A 14,303-nucleotide genomic window follows, 5' to 3' on the forward strand; every position below is an offset into this window, starting at 1 on the left:
TTTTATTCTGATCTTATTTGGCTTTTGGCTGGTTGCATATAGAATATAGAGTGTATGCCCTCTGTGAAGAGAAATGTCCACCATGCATGAAAATACAAGAGCTGACTCCTTTCAATTCTTTTTAATTACAATTTCTAAATTAGGGATGGACCAGTCCTTTTCTAGGTCACCTGTGAAGGAGTCAAACAACAGTTAAAAAGAACAAGATGGCTGCAGCTAACATGTCTTGCAGATCATGGGACCAGACGGAAGGAATAGTCTGTATACTGTCTGACCAACCGGAGCCAAGCAGTAATTGTCCCCAATCATGTTGCCACATGCCTTTTCCTCCAATTGCCATAAATTGTCTGAATAGGAGGTCTTGAGCTGGGATAAGAGGAGGAAGAGAACCTTCCAACACCTAAAACCATTTTCAGGCTGCCAGCTGTACAATGGTCATTGCATTTCTATTTGGATGGGAATCTCCATCCAAATAGAATACTAAGAATACTAGGGCTTTGGGCTGAGTTAGGGAGTCAAAAACATTTAAAAGAAAACATTTATCAGTTGCTGACATGTATTGTCATAAAACTAATGGAACTATACACACACACATATACATATACACACATATATACATACTGTGTATATATATACTGTATATATGTATATATATACTGTGTGTAATATATATATATATATATATATATATATATATATATATATATATATATATATATATACTGTATGTATATATATGTGTGTGTGTGTGTGTCTATATGTGTGTATGTATATATATGTATACATATATGTGTATGTACATACACATCTGATTCTTTTGTGAGTGGAATTTGATCAAGCACCAGAACACATTAATTAAATTGCCATCTTTCTAATAGATAAAACTCCAAAAGCAAATGCACTTTGAATTTTAATTAGTAGGTTTGATAGATGTTCCAACCAATTAATACATTAGAGATTAATGCACTTGCCTCTAGCTTTCATGTTCTTTACACAATTTTACCACTTGACTTGCTCAAGGTCATCTAAGAAGCCAATAGGCTATATTTCCACTCTAAATATTTTAGAAGTATTGGCAGAAATGATTTTTTTTAAAAGTCCCTAAGACAAATCACTGTGCCTTGAAAGAGCCACATATGTCATACATCCAGAAAAAAACTATTCACAGACCAGAATTTCTATTAACAATGCCCTCCTGAAATCCCTAAAGACTTTTGCTTTTCTCTTTCTGCACATCTGCAAATCAGCCTCTTCTGCTTCTGTTTTAGCACAATGGTAAACCAATCCATATCTTCAAAAAAAATCTTCAAATATAGTAGTGCCCAAATAACAAGTGTGAAATGCCCTAAGGCATTCCAACAGCAATCTATGTATTTGGGCTTATTTTTTTCTTGCTTCCATATTTTTTGCAATGACTCAAAACAGGATTAACCATCTCACATGGAAAATGTAAGAATGCAATACGGGCTTACTTTACCAATTGAAGACATTTTGCTGCTTGAAGGAATGTCTGAGTGTATCTTTCTATCCAGCTGGATCATGAAATTGACTATTAGAAAGAGTTTGCAAGGGTGCTGCTAAAGATAGTTTGTATAGTCCTACTATCCTTTGCACCATAAGCCAAATTATGGCTAAAAATAAATGCAGCTTTTGGAAGGACAGATGGGGAAGATAATAGAAAGGAAAACGAGCTAAGTGAATTAAATACACCGTTGAAGATGTGGCCATAATTCAGTAATCATTCTTAAAACCTTCACTAGGAGCTAGGTTTTCATAGAAAAAAAATGTTTGAATACTGCTCAGTTTTCTGCCATAGAAATGTGCAATCCTATTGGGTAAAGGTTTTATTATGCACCTATGCTATTGTCCTTTCTTTTTAAGCATGTTTCTGATATAACCTTTGGTAGCAGTGTGGATGTTTTTAAACAAATAGGATTGAGAAAGTACTTACAATGACTGCAAAACCAATCTTCTCATAGCATGTTTTAAAAACCAGGCTGTCTGTACATGTTTTGTATTTCTTCAGAACTACAGGCAAAGCTGCAGGATGTTGAACCTGATGGTGAACCTGTGACACGGGTCAAAAGGTGACACACCACAACCTTTTAGAAGAGCTGGTAAAGTTAAGAAAGATGCTAATGTGTACGTCAGGGAATGAAATATGCAACATTGCTCTAAAAATGGTCTTAAGTGTTGATATGTCTATAGTTGTGTCTGCAATAGGTGGCACACCCAATATGGGTTGTGGGGGGAGGTCAGATTTGTGAAATTGTTTCTGGAAGCTATTTAGATATCCAGTTGTGCCACTTCACTGTATAATCCATTATCTACCAGGGGGGTGTTGTGTGGTGGGGCAGTATTCAGAGAACGACAAAATTGAAATGACAATTGTTACAAAAACAGTGAATTTATAACAGCTTCTTGACCCCCTCACGAGAGAACTTTTTGCATTATTGCAGGAGGTTGAATCAATTTACAGCAGACTGCTGCTGCACAACAATGTGATGTGATTGACTTCCGGTGGCTCCGCGGCGACGGAGGGAGCCTTCCCGGGCTGCCCGCGGCTCAGCTGTTGTTTTTTCGCCCGAAACAGCGCCGATCAGCTGTTCGGGCGAATCCGAAGCCCCCTCCTCGGGAGAAGAGGAGGGGGCGAGCTCCCAGGTAGGGGTAGAGTTCTCCAGGGCCGCCTGAGCTTATGGCTTGGGCGGCTGAAGGATTGAACTCCCCCGTAGCCTGGGCTGCTCCCAGCTGGCCGTCGCCTCTGCTCCTGACTTCTTGGAGCAGAGCCAGCCTTCTGCGACCACCCCTGCCTGAAGGAATGACTATGATTTAAAGGAGCAGGCAGAGCGATACAAGAGGAAATGGTAAAGAGGATTACTATGTTTTACTCTCCAGCTTGATGGACTTTTTTGGATTACAAATCTGAAGTGAAAGTGCGTCATATTTGGTAAAAGATATATACCTTGTATTTAGCTCTGGGAAGTAGGGGGGGGAGGGGGGAGGGGGGGGAGGGGGGAGGAGGGGAGGTAGGGGGGGAGGAGGGAGGGGGAAGGGGTTTTTTTTAAAGGAAAATTTTATTTTAAAACTTTTCAATAAAAAAAAACAATGTGATGTGATTGAGCTATGGAAAAGTCCTCAAAAGTTTTGTGGAGCGCTGTGAAGAAATTAAATTACATTTTGAGAATAAAAATTTGGAATAGTTTCCTCAGCTCAGTAATTGTATATGGATCAGCACACTGGTATTTTCTTTAAAAAGATAAGATACAATCTGGCAAAATTATATAGTCTATGAAAATCTGCTATTTTTCTCTGACTCCCAGACACCAGCATTAAATGAATAAATAAATAAAATCCCAAGCAAATCCAGATTTAGCTCCTGTTGTATCAGCCTGATTTAAAGTTTACCAAAAAAACCCCAATCTATTATGTGCTGTTTGCTGGTAAAAATGAATTATTTTCTGTAACTTACATCCAAGCAATTTTTATTGACCTGAACTGTGACTATTTTCAAATACCAACCTATCCAGAAATTTAGTATTTAAAATTTAAATAAACATTTAATATAGTTCTTCCAGATTATAGTTTTGAGATACCGTAGTTTCATACAATTATATGCATTATGTAAAAGGTTAATATTATTTAAAAATCTGTTTAGAGCAGGGGTGTCACACTGCCGACCCACAGGCTGGATACGTCATGCGGAAGCCGCACCCACCCCATTGCCTGCAATGGCAAAGCCATCCCGATACGTTGCGTGACATCATGTGATGTCGCGGGTTTGACATGTCTGGTTTAGAGCATACAATTAAATTTTTATTCTTTTCAGATTTTTTACAAATAAAGGGAAAGGTAGCAAAGTAATTATTCTCAACAGATTCATTTGTAATAAGCCTGTTTAAGGATTGCGGCTAAAAATCTAAATTCACTATAATTTGTCCGAACTCAAAATATCATTTACTTAAGGCATGTACAGATTCAATAGAAAACTAGTACATGAAGCTGCTATAATGTAAGATAGATAATAGCTTGATATAGTTAACTTCTTTTTCAAAATGTGGCTTTATAGTCAAAACATTTTGCCACAACTACTATTAAGTACTTTGGAGCAAATAGGCAGACTGCTGCAAGCACATTGCGATTGGATATGACTCCAGCCAGAAATAAAGCTCTCTCCCTCATTACATCTCCTTCTGCCATATTTCTATGAAGAAGTGTTAAAAGATAGGTTTGTGTAACTTGGAGGATTAGGGATAGACATGACAGCTGGCTTCCACAAAGCAAATTCTTTAATTACAAAGTCTATGTTGTTCTGAGGCTTCAAGGGCTCCATCACAGTCTCAGCCAACTGACTATCTCTTTGTCATGGCCAGATCAGTTTCTTCGAAGATGGAGAGGAGTTACAGGAGCATCCTTAGCCTGATGGGATTCAGCTAAAAAAAATGGTGTCAGTGAAAGCAGTGTTGCCTAGCAACCAGAAGAGGCTGCTATGGTTGTTCGCAGAAGTCATAGAGGCAGACCTAACACCTCCCCCACCAATGCAAGGGCGCACTGCAAAAAAGAGGAACGCTCAACAAAGGTGCTCAGCAAGATTATTGGCCAGGAAGCATCCCTCCCTGGCAAATCAGGGTCACACTGTCCCTATATAAAGAAAGTTGTGTCCCTCACAGACTCTTTAGCAACAGCTCTCTTATCTACCTCACCACAAAGTTCCTCAGACCCTTAGTCTGTCATCTCTGCCCTCAATTTGTAGTTACATTTCTACCAATAATTGAAAATTAGATAAAACTGAGTAACATTAATTCAGCTAATCAGTTTTCCTTTGAGGTCATGCTTCATAATAATGCTGATGGGTGCATGACCTCACAAAGGAAAAGGAAAGAAAACTGGTTGCTTGACTGAATAAAAGCTGCTCACACAGAGTTTATCTCTGGTTGTGCTGAGTGTACCTCTCCTTTATATTCAAGGACTGGTAGCTTGGATTTAAAGGTTTTTTTTAAAAAAAAAATTATGTTGTGCGGGGGTGAGTTGAAGCTGCAGTGGCGACGCTGGAGCTCTGCAGATGTAGCAAGTGCAAATCTGGACTCCAGTGGCCTCTGCTGTCACCGGCAGCAGGATGTACAAGTCTGGAGCTCTGGCAGCCTCCGCTGTTGCTGGCAGCAGTGCACAGGCCTTCAGGGCAGTCAGCCGGAGCTGCCGGGGCTGCCGGGGCTCTGCTGAGGCCCCGGGATCGACATGTGTGGCTCCAGCTGATCGACACTTCCGGCAGCCTCTGCTATCACTGGTAGCAGCACACAGGCCTCAGGGGAGTCAGCTGGAATTATGGTGCTGCTAAAGCTCTGCTGTGGCCCCGGGATCAGCCTGGGTGTCTACAACTGATCGGCGCTATGTGCAATGGCCAGCCAGGCAGCGGGTGGCCACATGGGAGGGGTGAGCTGCTTCTAGGGAGGAGACTGCACGAGGGACAGGCGGGAATGACCACAAAGCATAATCCAGTTGACCCAGGCAAGTAGAGGTGCCTGAGCACGGGACCAGTATGGACTGGCAACTGTAACAATGGACTAACGGGAAGGCACCTGGTTAGAAAAGAGGGCCAGGAGAACCCAGACTCCAGTGACCCTTGCAGAAGCAATGTTACATTTACAAAAGTTATTGCCCACCTATTTTACCTAAGGGTAACTCTGTATGGCTTATAATCATAGAAATAAAAATTGTAGAAGGATGAAAACATAAATACGATACAACACATGGTTAAAGCTTTTTGTCCAGGACCAATTGTTTTGCAGAACATTTTAGTTCTGCCATTATAAGTTTATCAATCCAATCTATCATTAGATTCAAGGACTAGTATATAATTTCTACATTCTGTATGAGCCTTAAGACACATATACTAGGCAGATACCCTGCTACTGGGAAGAAGAGATGCCTTGTTTTAATTATTTTGTTATTTATTGACAGAGCTTTCCCACCTGAATAAAGAGAAGAATGATACTGAATTGCTAAAGAATCAATATGAGAAAAATCTGGCTTATGAAAAAAAACACTTGTAACATATAAATGAGGTGATGAGAAAGTGACTATAGTTACCTCTGAAATATTATACATAAGGAAGGGTCCTCACTTATTCATTTCTCTAACATGTCCTATCGTCATCTTTGCATGTGAAATCCAGCTCCTGACGAACACTCCTGGTCGGAAGCCAAAACATCAAAATATCTCTAGAACAGGGATGTCTGACTTGCAGATCTCTTGAAACAAAAATCTATTTAAAAACTGGGGAAAAAATCTCTTGACTTTTTGTTCCACAAAGGCTCACAACAAAGATCAAAATGATGGGGAGTCATGAATAATCTATCCTTGCTCAACTTTTTGCAGAGAAACGCTACCAGCAACTTTGACAAAAGAAAGCAATGAATGAGAGAGAGTCATATCAAAGAACTCTAGCTTTTGCCAACCAGGCTTCCATACCAATGCTTTTAACTCATCAAATAGATCTCCCTTCATTCTGGTATATTTACTTGGATTGCCAGTGACCACCTAATTGCCAATTTTCTGAAAGATCTGGCCCATTTATAATCATTAGGTTGTCGCCCTGTGTTTGTTCTGGTATAATTGTCTTCAATTCGATCTGGTCGTCTTTCTCAAATTTCATCTGGTTTGTATAGAAAGTCATTTCCAGTTTTAAGGTTATTGTTTTGTTGTCTGGATTTTCAGTAAACTCTGCTTGTTGATCTGTAAAGCCCTCTGTCCTGGTATTCACTTCTTCCACTCCTGTTGTTTTTTGAATTAGTAGTTCTTTAGCTGCAATCAAGGTTTTGCTTGGTGGCTCTAGGCTGGCACCTTTGTTTTTCAGGGTAGCTTTGAGTATCTCAATGTTAGAAACATACTTTCAAATAAAGATTTTAACATAGCCAAGGTTTTTTTTTGCTGATCCTCCATTTCTGACATAGTTATAAACAGTCTTTCTAGTGAAGGCTATTTATTAAACAAAAGTCAGTAAAAGTTCACCTCCACCATTCCTAGAAACCAATTTCACTGCTCAGCTGCTCTCTCAGAGTTAAATCTCTCACAGAAGATACCAAGGTCAGGTCTGGACTGTCCGCAACTCTCTTTGTCAGAAGCAATAAACTGCTGTACCAAGCTTCGCCACAAGATGTCCCCGATAGCATTTAGAGTCTTTTTCAGATCCCAGGCTAGGTTCTTATCTGATTTAGGTTCTTTTTTGCAAATAAAATAAAATAGCAGGTTCCAGTAAGAATAGGAACTTTTTGGGTCCCCAAATTCCCCTAAAAAATAAATATCCAATTATATTAAGTTGATCTTTTCAATGCTTTGTTTCCCCTCGGTGATCAGATGCCTCCATTTTAGAGGGTGGGGGGAAAAAATCCCTCCTCACAAGGGGAAAAATTTTCAAGAAGCTTTTAACAGGAAAAGTACTTGGGGTACAGAGAAGGTAAGATCTCACCCACGTTGCTTTCAAGGTGCTTGTTAGTAGATTTGGCCTCCGCTGTCAGCAGCTTGATGATGGGCCATATTAGTGGCCGATCTTTTCCCCGCCAGTTTGAAGAGCTGCCCCGGATCAAATGGGAGGGCTACCACCCTTCCGCGATCACTTGGGGGGCCTCTTCATGTTTGTCGCCCCTACAGGGCGACTTCCGACCCTCTTCAGTATCCCCTGGCAGGAGAAAACCAAACAGTGGAGAGCGCGATCGCCCCACACATCCTCCAGGAAGCCACAACCTGTTTTCTTTGTTGCCTTCTGGGAGGAAGCTTCATGGTATCCGAAACAGAACATCCAGATTCAGTCACAGTTTTTATCCATACAGTATTAACCTTGTGAACTCTAAAGCTTCCTCCTTCCATTATGTATTGATGGACAGTGATTAATATTTATATGTAAGGGTGAGGTCTATGGATAAGTTGTATATAGTATGTTTAAATGTGTGTTACGTGTGTATACACTGAGAGCAAGCAACTAAATTTCATTTTTAATGTGTGACATTGTGCCCACAGTAAAAAATGACAATAATGGTTATCTCTTCCTCCCTCCCTCCCTCCCTCTCTCTCCCCCTATGTACCTACCTACCTACCTTAACCTCCACCTTATGGTGGTTTGCTCAATAGCAAAAAAATCACACATGGTTTAATCATCTTATTACTGAGTATTCTGTTTGTGAGTTGGATGAGCTCAGTCTGATCCAGCTCTTTTTTTTAATACTTAGGCTGGGGATGGAATGTCTGTAGTCCACGGAGTTTCAAGTGTTCTTTCCAGGAAGCTCTTCTGCTTTGATGGCAAACAAACATTTTGTAACAAGTCATTACCTACTAGCTATTTTGTTAGCAAGAAAATATTCAGCATTTTAGGTATCTTGCATGTTCTAAATCAGGTGTCGCCAACCCCCAATCCATGGACCGTGGCACGTCAGAAACCGGGTTGTGCAAACAAGCAAAGCCCCATCTGCGGGATGCAGGCAGCATGCTAAACAACCCCATCCTCCGGTCTTCGGAAAAACCTCCCTCCGTAGAATGACCCCTGGTGCCCAAAAGATTGGGGGGGGGCGCTATTCTAAATGTCATGATCAGATAAAAAGCATGCCTCACTTATCCCAATTTTAGTAATGCTTATCATATTTGTTTTCTATCAGAAGACTTAAGGGGAAATACTTCCTAAATACTCGTTGACAGTTAGTCCCTTAAGAGATTAAGCTTCTGTTAATAGTCTCTATGTACTCTAAAAAGCAGTAAGGGAGGTCCATGTATTTATTTTGCAGTTGTAAAAGGCACAGAACGAGTACCAAAGTAAAATGACAAAACTAAGTTAGTTTTCAATTCATTTTTTTTGAAATAAGTTAAACAATACTCTAATAAGATATCTTTTTTTTCAAATAAGATAGATAATGTTCTAATGCTTAACATAACAGAGAATAACAGAATAATAGAGTTGGAAGGTACCTTGGAGGTTTTTTATTTCAACCCCCTGTTCAGGTAGGAGACCCTATACCAGTGGTCCCAAAGTTTTTGGGCACCAGGGACCAGTTCCATGGAGAGAGGTTTTTTCCGTGGACCGGAAGGGGCGTGGTTTCATGTGCTGCCTGTATGCCACAAATGGGGCTTTGCTTGTTAGCGTGAACTAGTTTCTGGCATGCCGTGGACCGGTGACGGTCCGAGGACCGGGGGGTTGGGGACCCCGGCCCTATACCATTGGCTGACAAATGGCTGTCCAATTTCTTCTAAAAAATCTCCAGCGATGGAGCACCCACAACTTCTGTAGGAAACTGTTCCACTGGTTAATTGTTCAGGAAATTTCTCCTTAGTTCTAGTTTGGTTCTCCCCTTTGATTAGTTTCTTCCACTGCTTCTTGTCCTGTCTTCAGGTGCTTTGAGAATAGATTGACTCCCTCTTGATCAGACATGTCAAACACAAGGCCCGGGGGCCGGATCCGGCCCACGAAGTGGTTTCATGCGGCCCGCGAAGCCATCCTGGAAACAGTGAGGAAACGGCCCCCACTGCCTTGGCCCTGGCCCAGAGACCCTCCTTCTGCCAGAGACCCTCAGATCTGTCCCACTCCTGCCCAGGCCCCCATAGGCACCCTTGATGCGAACGATGTAGAGCTGGCTACGCCCACCCAGTAGGCCATATGCACTCTAGCCACGCCTGCCCGGTAGGCCATACTGCACTCTAGCCACGCCCACCCAGCAGGCCATGCCCACCCAGGCCACACCCACCCGGCCCCTTGAGGGCAACTGCAATGCTGATGCGGCCCTCCATGAAATTGAGTTTGACACCCCTGCTCTTGATCCTTCACTCCTAATCCTGCAACTGTTCTTCATATGTTCTTCAGCTCCCTAATCATTGTTGTTGCTCTTCTCTGCACTGTTTCTACAGTCTCAACATCTTTTCATATAATGATGGTGACCAAAACTGGATGCAGTATGCCAAGTGTGGTCTTACCAAGGCAATATAAAGTAGTATTAACACTTCCCACGAGCTTGATTCTGTCCCTCTCTCAATGCACCCTAGGACTTCATTGCTTTTTTGGTGGTTGCAGTACTCTGCTGTCTCATAGATAGCTCCCTCTCGCAGTTACCGCCATTGAGCCTGGTACCACTTATTCTGTACTTGTACATTTGGTTTTTCTTGCCTAAGTGTAAAATCTTTCTTTTCTCACCACCGAATTTCATTTTTAAGACAGGGCTCAGTGAGCCTATTGTGAGTGAGCCTATCCTCTGGGATGTAAGTATTCCTCTCTCATGTACTTATACAGTAGAGATAGTAATAGTCAGCAGTCACCCAATCAGCATTCCTGTTGTGATTCAGGGTCAGCCTGTGGGTTCGGCAGTTGGGTCGGACGTCTCAGAGGAGGAGGAGGGGGTGTTGAAGAGCTTGCTGATGATGGCCTTGAGGCTCCGCAGAGCCCTCAGCCAGGCCCCTCCCACCTGGTCACAACGGAGACCCAGCTGTGTGAGCCTGACAGCGTGGATGAAGATGACCCACAGTTGGCCCTGTTCAAGGACGCCCGACGCAGGAGGCAGTCAATCAGGAGTAAACAGAGGAAGGCAATGGGGCACCTCAGAAGGAGGCAGAGAGAAGCCACACCCTGAACTGTATAAAAGGGGAATGTGTGGGAGGGCTGGTTTGCTGAAGGCAACCGCTTGATTAGTTCCTGTTTCATAGCTCCTGTTTCATGGTTGGTGTCTTGTTTTGCTGTTTTATGTTAATAAATTTGGCAGGCTTAATTCCAGCCTCTTGCCATTTGTAAAGGGGTTGTCCCTGCCTTTTCTGCAGGGCCAGTAGCAGGCTGGTACAGAACAATTCCCATGAAGAGGCAGAAAGTTCCTTGACACATTTCAAAGCTTTTTACACACTACTACGTGTGATAAAGCAAACCCAAAATTATTGGTTTCCACACCCAAGGGCACTAGAGGGCAGTGTGGCAACATAAATGATTATATTGCACATTGCTCAAGTTGGATGGCATGCAATGATTTCCATATTCAGGGGCTGATTCAACCGGGAGAGGTATTAGTGCAGATCCTTCCGATAGCCGAGAAAAATAGTGCAATCTGAAGTGAGGAGAATTGTACACAAGGGGATCTAATGCTGATGTGCCAGAGAACTATAGTTAACTGCCAATTCCTGATAGCTGTGTTAGAACACCTTTCAGAGATACTAGAATCAGCTGAGCACCTATTGAAAAACTGGTAGGTTATGCTGCTGCTTCTCCAGGCCCAGAATCATTCTGGTTTACACAATGGAAAAGGCCATTTCTTTCAAACCAACTTCATTATCTTAACCACTATTTCTCCAGTGCTGAGGATCAGCTGATTTGTGGGTTAAAATCTTCCATTTTCCCTACCGCTCAGACCAAATATCTGATTCTCATGTTTGGAAAAGTGTCAGTCAAGAGAGAGAATTTGGTTTTCACTTGTGTGGATTCCCCAGGACGTCTGGGTCCTAGAAATTTTGACCTGGCACCTTTGAAAGCAGTGACTCTCCTTTCTTAAACAGGTATGGGTCTGGGAACAGGTGTCTGGGAACCGTGTCTGGGAACAGGAGTCTGGGAACCGTGTCTCATCAATCTGATAAAAGCAGCAGCATCCCCTTCTGACGATTGTGTCATGGTCAAAACAATCAGAATTCAATATTATAGTGGAAACTATCTTCAGAAAGCTCGATTATAGAACTGCACCCAGAGAACAATATATGTGAGAGTAATGCAGGTTCCCAAGTGGACCTGGACAGTAAAAGAGCCTTTCCTTGCACTTTGGAACTTCTTAGCCCTTTGACTGCCCACCATTGTAGACTTAAAAGTGGTGCAGTGTTATGTGATCATAGTCTGAACTATGCTTTTTTCTGCAACAGTATTTGCAGTAATTCATGGGCTTTCAGGTCTCCATAGATTCATTCTGCATCCCTGTGGATCCAAAAGGATAATTAGAAAATTAGAACAATTCACAAGTTCTTATCCTAGTGTTGCATGTAAAGATTGGATTTGCTGCCAAACTGTAATGTTCAATATGAACAAAAAGGAAATTGTTATATGGAAAGTATAATATACATATATGGAAATAGGACCATCTGTCATAGAAGAAAAAGTCAAACTTTTTGATACTAAATAAATTAACAGGTAAATTCTCTTAAAAATTTATTACTGGTACATTATCAGATTTTACCTTTTTTCAGAAAGATAAAAGGGAGCAAAAGAAAAACTCAATAAAATAAGATAAAACGTTTTATTCTCTTATGAATAAGATGTTAATAATTATTTTGAAAGCAAACATACAAGAAATAAAATTATTGTCTGCTCATGTGCTAGTTGCTAACAAGTTTTTCAGAAACGTGTTCAGTCTTAGAATCATAGATTGTAAGGATATGAAAGTTTCTTAATTATCATCTAGTGGAATCTCTTGCCAGTTTGTGTATATTATGCTAAGTATGTGAATATTATATTTTAGCCATTTAAATTTTGATTTTTTTGAGATCAGTATCCCATATTTTTTTAAACAAATGTTTTGGTCCTTTATATCTTTCCTCCTCTATATGAAATCAAGATGGCGTACATGGGTGGGCCATAAAGCATTTCAGATTCAGTTCCAAAAAAGTAGCTTGGAGCACATTGAAGTACCAATTGAGCATCTTGTCTGCAATTCTTTAAAGAAATTTAATCTTTTTTTGGACTTTGTCTTCTTCAACTGTCATATGATCCAGGGGAAAAAATATAACTCCTTTAATTATGTTCACATCCCCAGAAACACCTTTTGGGAAGTGAAATTGAAGCACTAAAGAGCACTAGTGCATAGAACTTCAAATTTCACAATCACTTTGTAAGATAAGTTGAGAACTGAAGATCCACCCATTCACCAAATCTGCTTTTGTCATCCCCCAAGTCCTTATTTAACATCTTTACTACTAGCTATAAACAACACACTGAAACAGTCTGTGTGGGCTCATTGGTATAGTGGGGTAGAAGGCAAGGAAGACTTGTGCTAACTGAAAATGTTTTGTTCATCTAATGTACCCTGCAGCTCACTAAGGCTGATTCAATGACTTATTTAGAAATGCCATAACAATGTAGGTTATGTAGCTCTGTGTAGGTAAGTTTAATATAGCATAATAAAGTAAACCTATACCTATAATCAGTCATAGTAAATATTCAAATTGAACATCTTTATTAATTATATTTATTAAATAAACATATGCAGTTGGTTATCCATACACAGGTCTAAAAAATCATTAACTGACTTGTTGCCTTGTGCTATAAGCCACTGGTACTGTTTGTAGTAAGGAAGCTGTAGGGTTCTAGATTCCCCCAAAGTCAAGCAGAGACAGTTAATCAGTTTTAAGTTTTCTTTGCATGCTGGAGTTAATTTTGTACCTCATTCATATTAATAAACATATCCCAGTTTACTTCCTATACTAGCAACCTTGAGAAGCCAATTAAATTAATATCCAGTTCTTACAGCTGGGATTTGTCTCAGACTTCATATGGATTTATTTGTGCTGATGAAATAAAAACATGCTAAATTTAATTTTAATTTCAGTCTTCCCATATGCACCTCCTCAGTTGTAATCCAGGAAGAACCATGTTGCTTTCAATTGAATGTTCTTGTGTCATGGGATTAAGAACCCAGTCATCCTAATTACAGATACAGAACATCACAAAGAGTTAATTTACAGTTATAACTAATTTTAGTCTTAGGTGGAGTAATGGTTAACATTAGGTAAATTAATGCAGGATTTAGTACCAGGATGGGTGATACTCAGCTTCTCCTTGCTTACAATGGCACGAATAAAGCAAAGCCATTTAAAAATTTTCATATTATCAGACCTTGGATGCAAAAATTACAACTATTGTACTGCGTAATAACCTATAGATTAAAAAAAACATTAAGTCCTTGCTGCCATCTTCTGCTCATCCAGATTTTGCAGCCCAAGCCTGATCATCATAAAACTGCATGGGTAACAGATCTGCTTAAATTCATTTCTTTAACCTAAACTATACATACATAGACATAAGCATGCCAGCTACCCTAAACCTATGAAAATAGTTTTATACTTTCTATAATCTTTCAATTTCCTATTGTCAAGTTATAAAATATTAAATACTACTTGGACTGTTCACTTAAACTAATTCAGTCCAGGAAATCTACAGCTGCAAATATTTTAACTATTAAATATTTAACATAATAGAGAATATGAGGAACTAGTGTGCTAATTTTCAGAAATTACTATTCTGCCTGAAGATGTATTTATGAAACCACATCAACATGACTTCTTGTTTAAAGAATTTAAGTATTTTGTGTAAA

At 40.3% G+C, this 14,303-nt stretch overlaps 1 protein-coding gene across 1 annotated transcript in view; it reads left to right on the forward strand.

Moving 5' to 3' along the window:
• EIPR1 (EARP complex and GARP complex interacting protein 1) overlaps window positions 1–14,303 on the forward strand; it is a 308,944-nt gene that overhangs the window by 41,427 nt on the left and 253,214 nt on the right. The window lies entirely within an intron of this gene.

This window comes from Vipera ursinii (genome assembly GCF_947247035.1).
Source record: "Vipera ursinii genome assembly, chromosome: 1".
NCBI lineage: Eukaryota > Metazoa > Chordata > Lepidosauria > Squamata > Viperidae > Vipera > Vipera ursinii.